Source organism: Diceros bicornis, chromosome X (genome assembly GCF_020826845.1).
Source record: "Diceros bicornis minor isolate mBicDic1 chromosome X, mDicBic1.mat.cur, whole genome shotgun sequence".
Taxonomy (NCBI): domain Eukaryota; kingdom Metazoa; phylum Chordata; class Mammalia; order Perissodactyla; family Rhinocerotidae; genus Diceros; species Diceros bicornis.
In genome coordinates, this window is record NC_080781.1 from 95,121,919 (window position 1) to 95,136,603 (window position 14,685).

At 39.0% G+C, this 14,685-nt stretch overlaps 1 protein-coding gene across 1 annotated transcript in view; it reads left to right on the forward strand.

Moving 5' to 3' along the window:
* The window catches only part of ZMAT1 (zinc finger matrin-type 1), a 190,675-nt gene that overhangs the window by 101,030 nt on the left and 74,960 nt on the right, over positions 1 to 14,685 (forward strand). Inside the window, exon 4 of the mRNA XM_058536387.1 lies at positions 11,789 to 11,915. The gene's annotated coding sequence lies outside the window, so the exon portion shown is untranslated. The remainder of the gene's footprint in view (positions 1 to 11,788; positions 11,916 to 14,685) is intronic.

Below are 14,685 nucleotides of genomic sequence, written 5' to 3' on the forward strand. Positions count from 1 at the left end.
TGCATTAGGGAGAACTTGCTCAATGAGACAACCCAAGAGGTTTATTGATTCTTCCTCCCAGGAAAAGTTTAAGTCTTGGGGGTGACTCTAGGTTTGACATTTCTGGAACTGCCAAAATATTTTCCAAAGTGACTATCATTTTACATTCCCACTAGCAATATATAAGGGTTTCTTCCACATCCTTGCCTATACGGCCAATAGTCTGTCTTTTTTTATTACAGCCATTCTACTGAGTAAGAAGTGGTATCTTATTGTGGTTTTGATTTGCGTTTCCCTGATGACTAATGATGTTGAGCATCTTTTCATACATTTACTGGCCATTCGTATATATTCTTTGGAGCAGTGTCTGTTCAAAACCTTGGCCCATTTTTAAAATGGGTTGTCTTTTTAATGTTGAGGCATAAGAGTTTTTTATACATTGTGGTTTTTATACATTGTAGTTTTTACACATTGTGGTTGCTTGTCCCTTATCAGATATATGAGTTCCAAAATTTGTTCGTATTTTGTGGGTTGTCTTTTCATTTACTTGTGGTGTCCTGTGCAACACAAAATATTTGCATTTTGATGTCCAATTTACCTATTTTTCTTTTGTTTGTTACACTGTAAGTGTCATGACTAAGAAATTGTTGCCTAACCCAAGGTAACGACCATTTACCCCTATATTTTCTTCTAAGAGTTTTATAGTTGTAGATCCTAAATTTAAGTCTGTCACCCATTTTGAGTTAATTTTTGTGTATGATGTGAGTAGGGGTCCAACTTAATTCTTTAACAGTTATCACAATATCATTTGTTGAAAAAATTATTCTTTCCCATGTAATAGTCTTGATAGCCTTGTTGAAAATCAATTGACTATAAATGTAAGGGTTTGTTTCTGGACTCTCAATCTATTCCATTGATCTGTATGTCTATCCTTATGCCAGTACCACAAGGTCTTTATTAATGTAACTTTGTAGTAAGTTTTGAAATAGGGAAATGTGAATCCTCCAGCTTTGTTCTTTTTCAGTACTGTTTTGGCTATTCTGGGTCCCTTGTATTTCCATGTGAATTTTAGGGTTACCTTTCTACAATTTCTACAAAAACATCAGCTGGGATTTTGATAGGGATTGTGATGAATCTATAGATCACTTTGGATAGTATTGCAATCTTAACAATATTAAGTCTTCCAATCCATGAACATGGAAAAATTTTCAATTTTTATTGAAAGAAAAAGCAAGTTCTTTTTCTAAGCCACCTTGCTAGTGGGAAATTGTAAGATAACAACAGCCACAATCTATTGAATACTGACTATGTGCCAGAGGTTATTCTAAGAAATTTATATGTATTAGTCAAATGTATCCTCATGAACTCCAATGAAGTAGAATCATTAGTGTCCCCATTTTGCAGATGAAGAATCTGTGGCAAAGGAGATTAAGCAATTTGCCAGAGGTCACACAGCCAAAAAGTGGTAGAGCCAGGATTTAAATCCAGGCAGTTTGTCTCTAGAGTACATGCTCTTAACCACTACACACTACTGCTTGTTACCAAATTTTAGGAGCTTTTCGTGGAAGACATGTTTCTTCAGAGATAAAAAGTGAGACCAACCTACAAGGGTGGCAGATGTAAGAGATAGATAAAGGGAATCCTAACTCCACTTCTTTCTGAGGACTAGCATGATCTTTGTCCTTCCAGAGTATTACCTCAAGTATCTGGTTAAGAAACATAAATCACTCTAAGTTATTTTAGGCAGAAAGGGATTTAATGCAGAGAATTGGTTGTAGAGGTGTTACAAAGGGCTGTAATAGCAAAAGGGAGAAAAAGGTTTTACCCAGAGCTAAGGAAGCTGTTACTACTCTTTGCTGCTGACCTCTGGATGTGTCCCACCATTGCTGCCAAGCAGGAGCTTCCACTACCAAGTCCCATATGACCTTATCCCATGATCTTATTTTTCCATTGCTGTTTCATCATAACATGTTTCACTGTTTTACATTGTATAATTTTTTTATATTTATTAGCTTATTTCTGTTGTCTATTATTAGCCTTTTTCTATCTATAAAAATTAGCAAAATTATTAGCTTAAATTTCAATTGTCTATTCTCCACCTCCATCTACAATGACATGGATTCCATGAGGACAATGACTTTATCTGTTTTATTCACTGCTATATCTCCATGTCTAGAGGAGTGCTTGACGCAAAACAAGCTGTTAATACATAATTTTGAATAAGTGAATGAAACATTTAATAAAATTGACTTCTGCATTCCACAGAGAATACGTTAACACATATCTTGCCTGTAACAATTTAATAAGTGATGTGTATTCTTTATCTTGAAAGTTTAAGTCACTGAACAAATATATCTTCCCATAAAACCTCCCTGGTATCCCTGTCAGGGACTGACATATGGGCTAGTTGGATATATTAATTAAGAGAGTTGGTTTCAGGAGAGAGGAACGAACCTGAGCTGGTGTCATCAGGATGTACTCTCCACTGACGCAGCTTGAGGGGCTCAACTGTGTGCAATCGAACATCCAAGGTTCAGAGCTCAGTCTTATCACCTTGCCAGGTGTCTAAGTGTCCCCCCTTGATCTTAGAATTGTCCTGAGGACCCTGGGAAAAGCGCCTTTTGTGACAACCAGATGGACAGAGGCAAAGGCATGGTCTGCAAAGAGTACTGGATGCTTATGGTGCATTCCTGTGAGGACTGACAGGGCCTATGTTGCAGACCATGTGAAGTCTTCACTCAGGTGAAAACTAGAAAGTCAATGGCAGGGATTCTGATCTAACACTATCGCTGGCACATAAGCTTATTGAATGAATTTGATTCAATAGGGAGCAAGCAGAAAGCAAGTTTATTCTTTCTCCCACTGAACCTTTAAATTGGCTTAATGGAATTCTTTCCCATCCCTTAGGAAATCTTGGGGAAATTTCACAGCTTTTTGGGTTCCTTTCACATGTAAGAACAGTTTTATTTCTGTCACTGAAAAGTTACATCAAGTATAATATCAAATCTCAGATCTTTAATCAGTTTGAAATGTCACCCTTTTAGCTCTGGCCTGCCTCAGGCTAAGAAGCCCACAATTAATGGGTGGGATCACATTGGCCTCTTCACGTTTTTCTTTCTTCGTTTTCTTCCCTACTCACTAAATACTCCCGTGAGCGCCTAGAGGAATAGAGAGGAAAGAGGAAGAGCAATGAAGGGCAGAACAGGGCTAGTTGACTGGTATAGTTGCCATCTGACATCAAGACCTTCAACATAGCAGATAAAAAATTGGCTGCTCCTCTCACAGGATGCTTTAGCAGGTTCCTTGACAGTCCCTCACTGGGAACATCTGATTATGGGCCATGCCCCTTCAGCTGTTATTTTCAAGTCACCCCTCAGACCCTGAACTTCTGATGGTCTTCCTTTCTGCTGGGATTTTGGTGTTCACTGGGAAGTCTTCTTGGATGGGTCCATTTTAAGGTGACTCCAGAAGAACCTCATTCTGTTGGAATCACCCTTTGTCCACAAGGAAACTCACACCCTTGTACTTTATTGAAAATGCAGTTTGTTTCCAACATAGCCATAGTATAAATTTGGCAACAGGCTGGGGCTGCTTTAACTACAACTTCTTCCCTTTAGTCTTCTACAGGCAGGACTCAAATACTGATTCCTTTCAGCCCTCAAATTCCAGATATGGGTTAAGTTTTTCAAGTGGTTTTTATGAAACCTGCCCTGGGGTAAGAAGTGGATGTCCAGAACACTGAAAACTCTCTCCCACCAGCCCTCATTACAGGCTTCTTTGTCTCAGTTTTTTCACATCCTTGAGGTGCATGATTAGCTAAAAATGCTGAGGAAATGATATTACCATCTGTACATCCTGCCCTGGTGTCTAGAACCTCCTATAGGGAGTGGTCATGGGTGGTAACCATAGTATTATTCTTGGCCTATGTGGGTATGCTCAGCTGAAATGGAGACGGTAATATCCATGCTCCTTCTTGTCTTATCTGGCATCTCCCAAGCAGTGGCCCAGCTCTGCTGACCCAGGTGCCCACTGCCTTAAGCCACTCCATCTTCTTCCCTTTCTCTCATATTCTCTGCCCTCCTTTATCCAGACACACAAAAGAAAGATCCTGGTTACTTTAACACTAGAAATCAGTAATAACAGAACAACATCTCCCTCTTTTTTGAGAGAAAGAAGATTCCTCCGCAGATACTTGATTGCCCAGTAGGAGTCACATTGTCAGCCCTGACCAAGTAAACGGTCACGTAGTGTGCATAGCACTTCTCAGGGGCCCATTACTCTGAGAGGTGAGGGTCAAATATCAGATAAAAGTAAAGTTCATGGATTGGGTACTACACTACGCTATGTGGCCCACTACATTGCGCCATGGATAACAACCAGAGGGGAACTTCTAATTTCCATAGCTACCTTATTCCAAGTGCACTGCCCCTCCTTCACAACATAGTATGGATGTACCCAGAAATTTGCTTCGTCATATTTAATCTTTCACTCCTTCACTCCTGCTTTCAATCTTTTTTGATGCAATAAAATCGCAAAGCAAGGAGTCTTGGGGAATGGTAGAATCCCAGACATGGGAGAAATCTTAGACTGCATCTAAAGCAGTTTCCTGACCTAAAGTATATTATGACTAAGTTATCTCAGTACTCTAACTTGTACTCTAGGAGAACATAAGAGAAAGGAGAGGATAAGAATAGCTGAGCTTCAGACTACAGAAAACGAGCAAAGAATTGGGAGAGGGGGTAAATCTATGCCACTGTACACTATTCATGAGTATAGTATTTAATGGCTGCATATTAAATGCATATACAGCTTACTTAGGATATACAGCTTACTTAAGCCATTATTTTAAATAGTATTTTATGACTGAACAGTTAGGTTGTTTCCTTTTTTGTTTGAAGTAATAACTACAGAATAAAAAAAAACACTTTAGTACATATTGCAAATACAAATGCTACCTAAAATATTAATACAATAGTAATAATAATGATGACTTGGGTGAATAATCTACAAAATTTTTGAAAACTTCCAAAACAGATACCTTTTCTTTTTTATTTTCTACATAATGTTACTTAAACTTGCTACTGCACAAATGAGTAAATGCTATTTCTTTGGGCATATCTGAGATGGCCTGGAGTGACATCAAAGAAAAGCTATGACTTCTTTGTCTTTGCTCACATTTTAGGGTCCTGGTGACACTTAGCCACTGTAGATATGAACCAAAATTAGCTCCAGGAAAAGAAAGAGTAAGAGAACCACACAATAATGAAGAACTGAGTGACCTACAAAAGTTTATTAGTCACTCTAAAAGTATCACTTTTTTTTATAACAGCTTTATTGAGGTATAATTAATGTACCATAAAGTTCATTTTTTTAAAGTATACAATTCACTGGTTTTTAGTATGTTCACAGACTTATGCAACCATCACCATTATCTAATTTTAGGAAATTTTCATCGTCCCAAAAAGAAATTTCATGTCCATTAGCAGTCACTCTCCATCCCCCTAGCCCTTTTTAATCTATGTTATTTCAATCGATGCCTTCCTCTTTACCCCTCCAAGCACAATGTTTTTGTTTAGAGCACTGCATTAATTAGGGTGTATTAATTAGTAAAATTATCAATTTCTTTTAAAAGTTAAACATGAATGTACCTTAGGGCTCACTAATTCCACTCCTAGGCATTTACTCAAGAGAAATGAAAACATACACAGAAAGCTTTGTACAGAATGTTAATAGTGGATTTCATCCATAATAGCCAAAAACTGGAAACAACCTAGATGTCAGTCAGCAGGAGAATGGATAAACCAATTATAGTATATTCATATAATGGACTACAACTCAGAAATGAAAAAGAAATACTGATATTGCGACAACAATAGGATACATCTCAAAAAAATATTATTCTGAGTAAAAGAAGCCAGAAATGAAGAATTGCTGTAAGATTCAATTTATATGAAATTCTAGAATATCTAAAACTAACTTTTGATGATAGAAATCACATTATTGGTTGCTTCTGGGGGCAGGAGTGGCAGATTGACTGCAAAGAGTAATCAGAGTACTTTCTTTGGTGGTGGAAATGTTCTTTATCTTGATATGGGTGTAGGTTATAGGAGTGCATGCATTTGCCCAAACTGATTGAATGGCACATTTAAGATATGAGCATTTGATTTTATGTAAATTTTATCTAAAAAGTGGAATGGTATAATTGGTCTTTAAAACAATTCATTATGTTATTTTCTACATATAGTAGAACATATGCAACATTCATAAATATATTTTACATATTTATATAATTATAAGGCATAACTATAAAATGAACACCTGTGAATCCACCACCCAACTTAACTAGAACATTGCAATATGTTGCAACTTCCCTGTTTTTCCTAGAAGTACCTACTATCCTGAATTTTATGTTATTTATTCTCCTGCCTTTTAAAAAACAGTTCTAGTACATCTGTATTAATCCTTAAACAGTGGTATTTATTTTATTTTTTATTTTATTTTATTTTTTTGTGAGGAAGATCAGCCCTGAGCTAACATCCATGCCAATCCTCCTCTTTTTGCTGAGGAAGACTGGGCCTGAGCTAACATCCGTGCCCATCTTCCTCCACTTTATGTGGGATGCCACCACAACATGGCCTGACAAGTGGTGTGTCAGTGCGCGCCCGGGATCCGAACCCAGGCCGCCAGCAGTGGAGCGCGTGCACTTAACCGCTATGCCAGGGAGCCAGCCCCTAGTTTATTATTTTTGAGCTTATAAAGTACTATGTATGATCTACTGTGACTTGCTTCTTTCACTCAATATTATGTTTGTTTCTATGACTCATCTATACTATTTTGTGTAACTAATAAAATGAATAAACTGCATGGAAATATACCACAATTTAGTCTTCCATTTTCCTGGTAATAGCTACTATGGATACTTTTGTTTATATCTCTTGGTTGTGGGGTATGAGAATATTCAACTTAAAAGATAATGCCAAACTATGTCATTCTTTAAACTTGCAAATTTGAATAATGATTTTTCTAGAATAGATTTAGTTTAGTATAAATAACAACAATCCAAGAGTCCACTATAGTCCTTAGGATGGTTAGGATTTTTAACTTTACTGGTTGAAAAAGTAAATGTTCCATCTAAAGATTAAAAAGACAAGAATGAGGCTGAGAAAATCTCCTCAGGCGTTGTGCTACCATGCTCCCTGGCAGACATGGCTAATCACACAGCACTCTTTCCTACTGAATTCTAACTTGGCCTCAGAATCCTTGCCAAGGAGGTGCTTTAGGAGCCACTATCGATCAATCAAAATTGGCATTTGGGATGATGCCTATTTGCATTGCTCCTAGATAGAGGTTTGGCTATAGAGTTGGAATTAGAAGGGGGTAAAAATGAAGTACCTGGGATGAGGTCAGATTACTGAAGTCTGCTTTTCTTGTTCTCCACTCTAAGAGCCCCTGCTCAGTGTCCCCAGTCTTTGGAGGGACAGTGAATAAAAGTTCTGGGGCTACCTCAGTTTGAATATTCTTGCTTGGTTCTGGATAATATAGGACAAATTTGGGAATTCATGATGCTGTCTATTCACCTTTTTAAAAAGCCCATTGTAGAGAATTTTTAAAAATAGCCATAAATGAAAGAAATTTTAAAAATTCTCTATAATTCTAGCATTTATTAATGACTTAACATTCTGTTGTATATCCTTCCAGTTTTTTTCTGTAAATATAATGCCTGTAGCATATTTCCTTGATTCAGATGGATTGTAGGTGGGGTAAAGGTAGTAGGAGAAACAATATATTGAACTTATATAGCAATTGTAATATATACATCTTTATATTTGAGACATTAAAATGTGAAAAAAATTATTTTTAGAATGAAATAAATATTGCATATATAAAGTATTTTATTGATTCCAAGATGCTTAATTCTGTATTTTAACATCTCTAAGATCATTATGTAGCCTACAATCGTGGTTCATCATAATGTAATTGGTAACATTTTTTATTTCTTAAAGGTAAATTAAAATGATGCATTAGCAATTGATGTCAGATTTGATATAATTATAAACATTTATGAAAATTTATAAACATGGCTACTTTACATATTTTTTTTTAATTTAGTCATCAAAATAACTGGTGATGGCACTTTGGATGATTAAAAAACTTTATGCTTTTTTTCTTTCTGGAATATTTTAATCATAAGCATCTTTCATTTTTAGAAAAATAATAAACTCACTAGTTTAAATAAAATATACCAATAGGTAGGTATTTTATTACCATTTTCACACAAGGAAATGAAAGTTCAGAGAACTTAGAGAATTTGATCAAAATCACACAGCTACTGGATATTGGAACAAAGATTTGGACCCAGGCCTGACTTCAGAGGCCACATCTCTTCCATGATATCCATCTTATCATTGATAAGGGAAGATTGAAGCCCAGGGACTTGCCCGAGTCTCATGCCATACTTTTCTACTCTTTCTATAACCAATCGGCTTCCAAAGCCATCTTGTAATCACATTTTTAATTTTCAATTTTAATTTTTTTAACTTTTTTTTTTTACAAATCTCTTACAAAGTAATTGCAAAAAGAATACAGAGAATTCTCGTATACACTTTATGCAGATTTTCCAAATGTTAGCATCTTTCATAACGACAGAAAAATTATCTGAATCAGAAAATTAACACTGATACAAGCCTCTTTAGGGATACCTAGGATTATTCTATTATATCCAATTAACAATTAGGCTATATAGTGTAATGGTTAAGAGCAGAAACTCTGTCACCAGACAGATCTTCCTCTATTACTAGCTAATTGTGTGACCTTTGGTAGTTTGTGTAATCGCTCTTTGATTTGGTTTCATTTTCTAGAAAATAGAAATATTAAAATCACTTCACTGAGCTATTATAAAGATTAAATTAGATAATATATGGGAATCACCAGCCCGTAGCAAGGACTCAGTAAATGTTAACTATTATTATTGTTATTACAATCCCACTGTCTCAGCCTAATCACTGGCATTGAGGGGAGAATCCTGTCCTGCCCACAAGACAACCACTACCACGTATCAAAGGCCACTCTTATACCCTGCAGCTCACTTGTCCATTGCCTACAGTGTAAGGGATGGTGGAGCACCTGGCATTGCAGCTCCAAAGTAGGGCCCCACCATGAAGCCTTGGCTCTCGTCTACCTGACTCCCACACCCGCTCTGCTCCCAAGATGTCCCTGTTTAGCCTCCCTTTCAGCCTGAGAAAAGGAAAAGTCTTATATCTAATGTGACAATCTGCTCAGGCTAGATGAGTTCCTTATGGGAAGAGAAGTCATTATTCAGGGCACAAAAAACTCCTTCAGACCTATTAACTAAGAAGTAGCAGCAATCTCCCAAATGGGGAGTAGAAAGAGAGGGAGAAAAAAGAAAGGGAGAAAATGGGGGTAGGTGAGAGGAAGGGGAGTAGGAAGTAGGAGAGAGAATGATGGCAACATAAATGCACCTAGCCAAGCGTTCTGATTCGTGGACATTTGGTCCATGCCAAAATGTTCTTGATATTTGGTCCTGTCCAAAACATCCATAAGACATTTGGTCTATGCCAAAAGATCCTTGACATTTAGTCCTGTCTAAAATGTCCATGAGCATATTTGGTTGATGCCAGATGGTTTTGGACAGGACCAAATATCAAGGATCTTTTGGTGTGGACCCAATGTTTCCATGGACGTTTTGGACAGGATTAACTATAACCACATATCAGGGACCTTCTGATGTGGACCGAATGTCTGATGGACATTTTGGACAGGACCAATTGGCCCTGCAGATATCAAGGACCTTTTGGCATGGACCAAATGTCTTATGGACATTTTGGAAAGGACCTAATGTCCTGTAAGGAGGGTTCTTTGCTACCCTTGGTCATGACACTTAAAAAACTATGGTGTCCTGAATCAAGTATAACAGTCCAGGTTTTATATGCCCTCAACTCCTCCTGGGTTCTAGACACTGTCTTCCATTTAGCTCTTATGCACATTAGCTTCTTCAGCAAAGCTTCATACTACTTTAAGGTCATATTGCAAATATAGTCAATTAAAATCTCCAGGTGCTGCTGGCAGTTTTACCCACAGATGCTGCTGCTTAGTCAGAACTTTCCAAGCTTGTCCATATTACAATGATTTTTTAAAAAACATCTAAAGTTAGCTCTTCACCTTTAATCCTCTCTTGTTGTTTTAAGTCTCGCATACCAAACTCAAGGTCATTTTGATTTTTGATCATGCTGTCTTTTATATTGCTATGCCAAATTTTGAGTCATCTGCAAATATGAGAGCATGTGATAGGTTAAGAAAGGGAAGGAAGATTGGATGTACACTCTCTAGGGTGTCAGGACCCAGACAAGGAATATAAACCCAAGACAGGGAAGAAAAGGTGATGGTCAGGAAATGGTCTGAAGACGGAACAGTTAGAAGAAGCACAGTCATACTAATCACTGTAAATCCCTGTTCACATCTGTCTGCTTCAGAGACACCTGGTAGAGAGCAACCTTACACTGGGGCAACTCTAACATTTTATACCCAAAACTATATTTTTAGAACACTTCCAGTATAATACTTCATATTCTCCAGAAATTGCAGGCACAAAACTCCTACCACTTCCGCCTAAAACTTCCCTCTATATTTCTCAAGGTTTCAGTAGGAAACCATTTGTCAGTGTTTGTTCTGTTGTTACCTCAGTGCACTTAGAAGGGGGGCTGCCTTTGACTAAGACACCTTCTGTAGAATAGAATCTTTCTTTGCTTTTCACAGTGTCTAATTTAGAATTTCTGTGAAGTTAAAAAAAAGTGACTGCCTATATCTCTGCAGATGCTTTCACCAGCACTCTGCATACTGTCACTCACTATCTGGGTTATCCTCTGGGTGACCACTGGTCAATGAGGCTTCAGTATCCTGAGAAGATGCAGGATTACAGTTAGAGTCAAGCTTCAGGTGCTCACTACCTATTTTCTTTAGCTGTCTGGCCTTGTAGACTCCTGGGAGGTTGCATAGCTGAGAGGCCTATTAGCTGGTTTCCACCTTGTTTGACTTATCTGGATATTTATTTTGTAATGGCCTTTGTCTTGAGTATATTATTCACTTATTACATGGTAAAGTGGACAGTTGGAGAGTTAGGACTTGGCTTAAAGGCAACTAACTAAAATCTGTTTGCTCTTGGTAGCCGTCTTCAACCAAAAGATATATCTCCCAAGAAGCACAAAAGTGAATAATCTAATGTGTTAACATAGCCAATCTTTGATTATATGCCTTCAATTATCTCTTAAATATAACTCTCCTCACTTGATATAGACGTGGACCATTGGACCTAAGGTTAAGATAAGAAGAGATTTAAAGTCAAAAGTTATATGTAGAATGGGCCAAGTTGTGGGTGACTGAATGATTCTGAGAGAGTTGCTCCAAAACAAATCAGAAATGATTTTCTATCACCTCTCATTTGGAATTATTCATCCTATTATTTCCTCTTTCTTTAGTTACAGATAATCAAGAGTTAAATGTATAATCAGAAACATAAAAGGTACATGTGATTTTATAACCAAGCCACTCCTTTAACAGGAGTCGATTTAAGCTGATTCCAGAACAACTGATTGAATGGTACAGATTTGATTGTGAAAATAAGTGAAGTAGAATTATCCTGAAAATTGTCTTTTATGTTATATCTTTCCTTGTTGGAGGTTGGAGGGCTAGTGGTAAGTCATTGTCTCTGAGACTCTACTCCCTGAAAGATAGGAGAGCCATTTAATCCCACACCTGCAGCTTGATTTATTCTTTTCCTCTTACCCTGCTCCAGAATTGAGCTCCAGGCCCTAGGCAAGACCAAAGAAGGAGAGGAGCTGACAGTATCCTACATCAACTTCAAAGTCAGTGAAGACTGGAGGAAAAAAGCAGCTCAGGAGTGACATCAACATCATGGCAGAGTGAGTTGTTCCCTTTGTCTCTCCCCTCTAAGTTACAACCAGTAGGACATCCATAGACCAACAAAGGATCCTCTGCACAGTGCACCAGAACACTTGAGAGATCCATACATCTATACATCTGAAGGTAGGTGGACTGGACCTCATGGAGGTGGTGGAATCAGGGGAGCAGCAGCAGTGGCTCCTGAGACTGGAGGCTCCAGGAACTGTGGCTGTGCCTCTGACCAGAGGCTCCAGGAACTTCCATAACGTCTGCTAACAGAGGCCCCAGGAACTGAGGGAGCCCATGCTCTGGAAGGCTCCAGGAACTGCCACAGTGCCTGAAACTGGAGGATCCAGGAACCCCTGCAGTGCCTGAAACCCACCCTCCTCCCCATCCTCCAGTAGTGGTGATTCCAACCCTCCCCTCCCAGTAGCAGGGCTGCATCCAAGACACTGGCACCCCTGGAAGTGGTGGTGGTGCTCATGACCTGTGGTGGTGCTCATGACCTGAGGCTCCAGGAACTGTGCCAGCACCCAAGACCAGAGGCTCCAGAAACCAAGGCAGCACTCACAACTCAGCCCCAATCCCTCCCCCAGCAATGGTGGTGGTGCCAGTGACCTGAGGCTCCAAGACCAGCTGTGGCACCTGAGACCAGAGGCTCTAGGAACAGCAGCAGTGCCTGCAACCCAGCTTCCTCCCCCTCCCCTGGTGACAGAGCCTCTGACACCAGCTCTCCCAGCACTGGGGGCTGCATCTAGACCCTGGTGCTCCTGGCAGCAGTGGCAGTGCCCGTGACCTGAGGTTCCAGGAATGACACCAGTGCCCGAGCCAGAGGGTAAGGGAACTATAGCAGCACCCTTGACACAGGTACCCCTCTTCCCTGGCAGTGGTGGTGGCACTCATGACCCCAGCACAACCAGTAGCGGTGGTGACATTTGCAAACCCCATGCGCCCAGCAATGGCATTGCCAGCACCCCCAGAAAACCCAGGAGCAGCAATGCAGGCAGTATACACAGCAGCAACACCTGAGGCCTTGAGCCATGGAGAGCCCAGTAACAGCAACAGTGGAGCCCATGATCCTGGTTTCCCCCAGCTGCAATGGTGCTCACAACTCCAGCCCCCTTACCCATGGCAGGAACAGCTGCAGACCCCACAAACTTAGACGTGATAGAGGTGCCTGTGACCCTGGCTCCTACCCAACCCTTCCCCTCCCCCTGCCACAATGGGGGAACCTGTGACCCAGGCAACCCCAGAAGTAGCAAAGGTGCTTGCCAGCTCAGTGACCCCAGTATTGACTGTGACTGCAGTGACACCACAAGCAGCAACACACTAGCAACCTCAGAAGCACAAGCAGCACAAAGAGGGTGATGACGACACCTCTGGCAGAGGCAGTTTAAGGTGGAAAGTGCAGGCTCTCAAATAAAACCAGAAGCAGCTGAAAATCAAAGTAAACAAAGCCTTGGCTAAATAAGAAAGGTGTTTGCTCCTACAAATGTGTCAGGAGAGTAAAAGATCCTTAAGGAACATGAAAAGTTATAGTAACATGTTATCACAAAAAGAAAACAACAATTCTCCAGAAACCAAAATTGAAGTCACGGAAGATTGTGATCTAACAGAGAAAATTCAAAATAGCTATCATGAAGAAACTCAACAAGCTACAAGAAAACTCAGAAAGACAGTTCAGTGAGCTCAGGAATAAATTTAATGAACAGGAGGAGTACTTCACCAAAGAGAGTGAAACTCTAAAAAAAAGAACTAAACAGAAATTGTGGAGCTGTAGAACTCATTAGATGAGATGAAGAATTAAATATAAAGCATTGAAAATAGAACAGGGCATATGGAAGAGAGAATTAATGAGCTCAAAGATAGAAATCTAGAAAGGATTCAGGTGGAAGAGGAGAGAGAACTAAGATTTTTAAAAAATGGAGAAATTCTACAAGAAATATCGGACTCAATTAGGAAAAGCAACATGATGATAAGGGGTATTTCAGAAGGAGAAGAGAGGGAGAAGGGAGCAGAAAGCTTATTTAAAGAAATAATAGTGGAGAACTTCCCAAACGTGGGGAAGGAACTGGATATACAAGTACCTGAAGCTAATAGAACACCTAATTATCTCAAAGCAAAAAGACCCTTCCCAAGGAATATTATATTAAATCTGTCAAAAGTCAATGACAAGGAAAGAATATTAAGGACAGCCAGAGAGAAAAAAACAATAACCTACAAAGGAACCCCCATCAGGCTATCAACAGATTTCTCAGCAGAAACTACAGGTCAGGAGAGAGTGCAATAATATATTTAAAATGTTGAAAAATAAAAATTGTCAGTCGAGAATACTCTATCCAGCAAAGTTACCTTTCAAATATGAAGGAGAAATATTTTCCCAGACAAGCAAAAGCTGAGGAAGTTCATCACCACTAGACCTGCCATAAAAGAAATCTTGAAAAGAGCTCGCCTACCTGAAACAAAAAGGCAAAGGTATACAAAGCTTTAAGCAAGGTGGTAAATAGACAGAATCGTAAAATTTCAACTCTATATCAGAATAGGTTGGTAAACAATTATAATGTAAAGGTGAAAGGGAAAGGAAGCATTAAAATAACTATAACCTCTTCAATTTGGTAACAAACTCACAATATAAAAAGGGATAATTTGTGACAACAAAAATATAGAAGGAGAAGCATAAAAGGACAGAAATTGCATAGACAAATGAAGAATAAGGTGCTATCAGCAAGAAAAGGACTATCTTATCTATGAGAACTTTTATATAAACCTCATACTAACCACAAAACAAAA